The sequence below is a fragment of the Vanessa atalanta genome, chromosome 20 (genome assembly GCF_905147765.1).
Source record: "Vanessa atalanta chromosome 20, ilVanAtal1.2, whole genome shotgun sequence".
Classification (NCBI taxonomy): Eukaryota; Metazoa; Arthropoda; class Insecta; order Lepidoptera; family Nymphalidae; genus Vanessa; species Vanessa atalanta.
The window spans coordinates 9100170-9106973 of record NC_061890.1 but is presented as its reverse complement, the minus strand read 5'-3'; the positions used below and the strand labels follow the sequence as shown (position 1 = coordinate 9106973).

At 31.9% G+C, this 6804-nt stretch overlaps 1 non-coding gene across 1 annotated transcript; it reads left to right on the top strand.

Annotated features, from left to right (window-relative positions):
* The first annotated feature begins 4692 nt into the window (after window positions 1-4692).
* Trnam-cau lies at window positions 4693-4765 on the top strand. Its single transcript has one exon. It is a non-coding gene; the product is annotated as a tRNA-Met (tRNA).
* Window positions 4766-6804: the final 2039 nt, after the last annotated feature.

Sequence of the window (6804 nt, the reverse complement as noted above, 5' to 3'; positions counted from 1 at the left end):
ATTTTTTATGCGTACTAGACATAAATAAACTCGTTCGTATTCATTTGAAATTTTATGATTAAAACGCAAAATCATATGGGAATTTCGTAAATAAAACGCGAATAATGAAAAATATATCTACAAATGTAAAAATCGTCCCCTAAAATCCATCTCGGAATTAGCGTATAAACAAAAAAAAATATATAAATAGTCTAAAAATACTTCGCTTTGGGACATACCTGTCGTATCTTGATTTGAACTTGGCTAATTTCTACCAGGGTAATAGGAATTTACATTTAAACTTACATTCACAATATCCCCCGGCTTCGCTTGCTATTTATCAATACAAGTATCAGTTTGTTGAGAAAATTTCGAAAAAAAATCAACAAATATTTTTTCAACAATTCTAAGCTAAATACCGTAAAACATAAACATAAACAGCGTTCAGTCGCATTAAAAGGTTTTCCAAGACACTTATTGTACAGACAGATGGATGGACAGGAAATTAAAAAAAATAAAAGTTTGATATAATGAAATATTTTTGAGCCAGATCTACTCCGACTGGTGCATTAGCAGCGCATCTTCCCTCAGGGGTCCGTTTTTTAAAACTGTCATTAATTTCGAGTATAACCCCCCACCCGTCTTGTGGGATTGGCGAGGGGCGATTAAACTGTTTTTAACGTCGCCCCGAAAAAAAAATGTAACTAATCAACAGATTGATTCGGAATATTTTGGCCTGAGGCTGAAAACTTTTAAGTACTCGCGATTTTATTTTTATTTTTCTTGGATCGTTGGGTTTTCAATGCTTGTAATTAAATAATTCCTGTTCATTGACGATAAGTGGTAATTCTCCTGAGATTTCTCTTGTTTCGTTAGGAACTGTTGGGCCTAATCATATGAACAATTCGATTCAAGGAAACTATTACTGTAATACAATAGTTCAACTAAGATCTTATACATACTATAATCGTTATGTGGTTCATTTCAAGAAATGTCACCTTACCAAATAAATTTCCTAAGCGCAAAAAGATTTTTTTTCAAATTGATATTGGATTCGTAATATTTGTTAATAAAATACATAGATATAAAAGATATGTAGTAATAGTGATTAAGTTAATTAAATTATAGATAAAACTTAGGCCATATACAAATATATATTTTTTTGTACATAAATATGTAAATTATGGTAATTTTAAGCACCTTCATTGTAATAGAATGCCATTACAATTTGAAGTTCTTCAAAATATGGTACAGATAGATTTATCATTCATAATTTTCATTTGTTTGCCGTTATACAAACTTTTTGGAGTTGGTGCAGTTGATCAAGTGCAAGAAAAGGGAAGATTTTGGCATTTTTGTACAGTCTTATATCAATTCCCCTCAGGATTTTTGCTTGGATCTTAATTTAGTTCATGGATGCACCACATGCACTGAATGTGGGATGGGGTCGTTCAAAGTTGAGTTTAGGTCAGTAACAAGTTATTTTGACATTATATCTACTTTAAATCAAAATACTCTTTATTGTACACCAATAAACACATACTTTAGTCACTTTCAAGAAAGATGCACAAGAAGCGGTCTTATCGCTAAGGCCGATATACTACTAATAATAGTTCCTATAAATATAATCTAGAATACGTAAATATATTCCAGAAAATACGAATATTAACCTACGATCGCATTCTCGAGCGAGTACCAGTTAATTTCATGTTCTTAAAATGTTTGTAAATTCATCTTGTGATGTGGTGAAGACATCGTATCAATCCTTCATGTGTCAGATTAAATTCTATCACCAACTCACAATGGAGCAGCGTAGTGGAAGTTCAAGTCTTCTTAAGAAAACAAAAATATTTACAAACAAATATTTTACTTAATAAAATGCTAGACAAATAAATTAAACATTTCAAATCGTATAAAATCTTGAAGAAGATCGAAAATGTAGCAGACATCTTAAAATATAAATAAAAGTCACAAGATCTCATTACGAGTTAAAGAGGTCGATCAATAAATGAATTCGTTCCGTCATGCCAATGCGTTAATCACTGGAATAGATTGTCCCGACGAATGTAAAAATTAAATTTGCCAAGTCAATTTCATTTTTCATTAATTCATCTTCAAGGGTCATGGGTGCAGATGCTTAGAATTACTGGATGGGCCAATATTTTTTTTCAACTATGTTTTGATAATGGAGAATGTCGTAATTTTCGATATTTGATTACTACATCTCGCCATAGAATCATACACGCACTTTACAATTATACTTTTTACACTGGCACACTCATTACACTGCTGTCCTATATGGATGAGAGTGTTAGGCCAAATAAGTTCTTAATGAAAGACAACTAGATGTAGCGGAAATGAGAATGTTGAGAGGAATGTGTGGTGTTACGCGAATGCATAGAGTAAGGAATGAGTACATAAGAGGAAGTTTGAAAGTAGCACCGATAGTCGAGAAGCTATATGGAAGGCGGCTATCATGGTCTGGGCATGTTATGAGTAACATATTGTGAGGAAGGTCTTGAGCATGAACGTGGCTGATGAATAAGGGGACGACCATGACCATGAAAAGCTGGATGGATTATGTGAAAGATGATACGGCTGGAAATAATGTTACCTGTGAGATGACGTCAGATAGGGAAGTAAGGAAGAAGAAGACATGCTGCGCCGACCCCAAGTAAATTGGGATAAGGGCAGGAGGACGACGACGACGACACTGGCACACTCATTCAGATGACTACAATAATTGGGCTGTGGAATAAATATCAATAATAATAACTTCTGTATAAATCACTACCACTACCAAGAATCATTTGAAACAATATATATAATCGTTGATCGATGTCCGATTGAACGAAGATTGCAAGAAACGTTGACCATCAAATTTTTAATAGTTATCATATGGGATTAAAATATATTACATTGTTATATTTGTCTAAATATATTATTTCACTTTTCAGCTTTGGTTTAGTTAAAAATGCTTCCGAAATTTCCATAACACGAGATATATATATTTTTGAGTTATATATGATATTACATTTTAATAAAATGTCTGTAAATCGTTTAGATTTTTATTTTGTTTGATTGTTAATAGAATACTGATATTCAATATCAAAAACATGAAATCAAATTATTATTGATTCAAGTACTTTAATAAAAGCACTTTTGAATCGTCATATAACAGCGTAGAATAAAATGTAAATCTACCACCAGTTCGGAAGATACTTAGATGTTCTTCTTTTCCACAATTTTTTTTCTTTTTGTCAAAATAAGGTACAATTAAATATATGTGTATATATTCAGCCACACTTTTTTATTATTAATATAATCTTGAATTGAGTATTATGCCTTATTTATCATTTTTTTTTTGACATGAGCTTTAATTTATTTAATACTTTACAAATATATTATTTATTTCCGATAATAATAATTTTTTTTTGTAGTGTATCGTAGTGTGTAGTTCAAATTTTTTTTGCAAGTGCGTTTTAATAGCTCTTCCATAATTTTTAATTCGGCATAAACAACCGATACCAACTCTATATAAAATTTCCCTCAGGGATTGGGGATTTTTTTTTTCTTTACACAACTCTGTTTAACCCTCAAATGGCGGCTAATTTTAAGACGGAATGAATGATTAATTATTGACGGCTCGTTCAGAATCAGCTCCGGACGGCTGTTTGTCTTTGATGTTAATTTTTTTTAATCCCTCAGACATGAATACTTGATCAAGGAGCTCTTTGTTCATTTCATCAATACGATATTCGAAATGGCCCTTAAAAATATCATACAAAGTAGACTGTTTTATAAAATTTTGGTTGATTAATATTTTTTTATCGTAACCCTCAATTTTGACTATATTACCGAGAAGCACTAATGTCTCGTTTTATCATATACTAACTAATAAACTTATATTATAAAGAGGTAAGATTTGTCTGTTTGTATGCATCATCGGAACTAATCATCCAAGTCAAAAAAAACACTGGTCTAAATTATTATTATATTTATTTCATAACATTTTCTTTATTGATAAACTGCACTCGTGTGAAGCCGGGGCGGGGTGTTAGTCTATACTAATATTATAAATGCGAAAGTAACTCTTTCTGTCTGTTTCTCTTTCATGATTACACTGAAACGAATTTGGTATGAAGCTTAAACCCCAGGAAAGAACCTGACGACTAACCTCTTAAAGGAGAGCGTAGCCGCGGGCGACAACTAGTATCAAATAATAAAATCAAAAACCAATAAAGTCTTTACAAATATTGAAATAATTAATTACTTCGTATTGTTAGTGTCGTCAATTTTTAATCGAATTCGAATTCTGTAGATATATTAGGAATCTTTAGATATATATAAAATTTTAAAGTATATATATATATGTAGCAGATTTTGGAGATAATAATAACTAAAATAATAAATTTATTAAAATTGAAAATTTGACTAAATTAATATTAATTGAGTAAACTCTTTACATTTAAATTTGTAGTTGAAAAATTTGGAGTAATAGTGCAAAAACCTTTTGATAAACAAGTATCGCCTTATTGCCTCTACTGGTGACGGGAGGTCTGGTTCATTTTTTGCCCAGAGTGACTTTGAATGAATTTTACCCGTACGAAGTCGGGATAAGCGGGATAGTTTATATACGGAACACTGGTTATTTAAAAAATATCTAGAATGTGTATTAAAACTTGGTACAGTATTTTATTATGAATAAACATCGCCTCGGTAGCGCAGTAGGCAGCGCGTAAGTCTCATAATCTTAAGGTCGTGAGTTCGATCCTCACCCGGGGCATATTTTATTATAGTTAAAAAATATCATATTTTATTATAATTAATAAATTTAAATGACATGACAAAAATCATTCATAAATAAGGTATGTTACACATTACAAGATTGTATTCACAAAAAAAAAAGCATGGACTTAGTATTTGTTGATATCCAGGCATACATACATTAAATTGTTATTGACATATACTGTAATTAAAATGGTGGATAAGAGTTAAGTTTCTAGCCGGTTCTTCTAGGTAGAATCTACTTTCCGTACCAGTGGTAGCTTTACATTCAATTAAACACTATAACTTGACGGTTCAAAAGTGATTTTAGGACCCTCATTAAAGGGTATTTGATTTTGTTTTTTTTCGAAAACTGTTATTATAATTACAATGTATGTATGTATGTACAAGTTTTTGTATCAAATAAATTGTGTCAAATTTGAAACGACGTTTCAAGTAAAAGTTTTTACTTTTAATTTATTTATTTCACTATCGTCTCGCCATTTGGTTATAGAGATTCTTACTTACTTAAAGTTTTTATTTAAAGTATACATATATTATTGATAAGTACAGCTTAATAGTTCCATCTTACTAACAAAAGGCACACGCGCTTGAAGAAGCAATGCGACCACGGTGACAATGACAATACTCACAATGAGTGTCGCGTGATACCATGACGATCAGCGTGACCTGGCGTATACAGGAGTACTAAATTGTAATCCTAATAATAGAAATTATTTTTTATTATTTATTATGTTCAATATATAAACATGTTAATTATACAACAGAACAATGAAATGATATTATTGAGAATTAAGATATTTTTTTATAGCATGGTGGTAGGTCACCTCTGTTCATAGACATTGGCGCCGTAATAAATTTTAATGATTCCTTACATTGCTAGTGCGCCACCAACCTTGGGAACTGAAATGTTATGACCCTTGTGCCTGTAGTAACACTGGCTCACTCACCCTTTAAACCTAAACACAACAATCCTAAGTATTTCTGCTTGGCGGTAGAATATAAGATAATTAGTACGTGGTACTTTTCTAGACGGCCTTGCACGAAGCTCTACCATCAAGCAATAGCTCCCAGAAATAACTCAGTGTATCTTTATTGTAAACCTATAAATTATTTTAAATAAAATATTTATAAATAATCATTGAAGGTTGTATAGCTTCTAGCTATTGAGTTATATTCAATCACAAAATTATATAAATGTAATGAATACTTTTTGGTTTGACATTTGAATAAATAAAAGTAGAAAAATAATATTGGACAACATCACATACATTACTCTGATCCAAATGTAAGTAGCTGAAGCACTTGAGTTTTGGAAAATCAGAAAAAACGACGGTACCACCACCCAGACCCAAGGCAACACAGAAAACTAATGAACTTTTTTCTACATCGACTCGGCCGGGAATCGAACTCGGCACCTCGGAGTGGCGTACCCATGAAAAGCGGTGTACACACTACTCGACCACGGAGGTCGTGAAAAGAAAAAAAATTACATAAGAATTGTTAAACTGGGTTGAAAAACGGAATATAATGGATGATTGTAACAAAAACTGGAAAAATAAATATTGTAAACTATATTAAATATTGTTAATTATTTGATGTTCCTGTTTACTTCAAGCTGGGTCTTCAGTTGAATTTTATCATAAACTTATATTTACAAAGATTCCTGCACCAAAATAAAACACACAAAGTTTATGTTTCGTAATAAGTATAGAATCGCAAAATGGAACACACTGTATCCTGAACGTAGGACCAGTAATCCCCGTCATTCAATACAAGTCGCATCCGCAACGCACCGCTGCCATCATTGTCTGTTTGTTGGCACAGGCTTTGTGTATTAATGAATGGGCTATTTACCTAAGTCTCGCCTATTGAGTTTCCGTCATGTAGGTCACTGCAACAATTGTTTTTAACTTCCTTGATTTCTTTTAAGTCTACTCATTCCTTGAAGGCCTGCAAGTCTCCAGTGTTAAAGATGTCTATGATAATCACAGGTGAGCTTCCTGCTCGTTTGCCAAAAAAACCATGAGCCGTTAA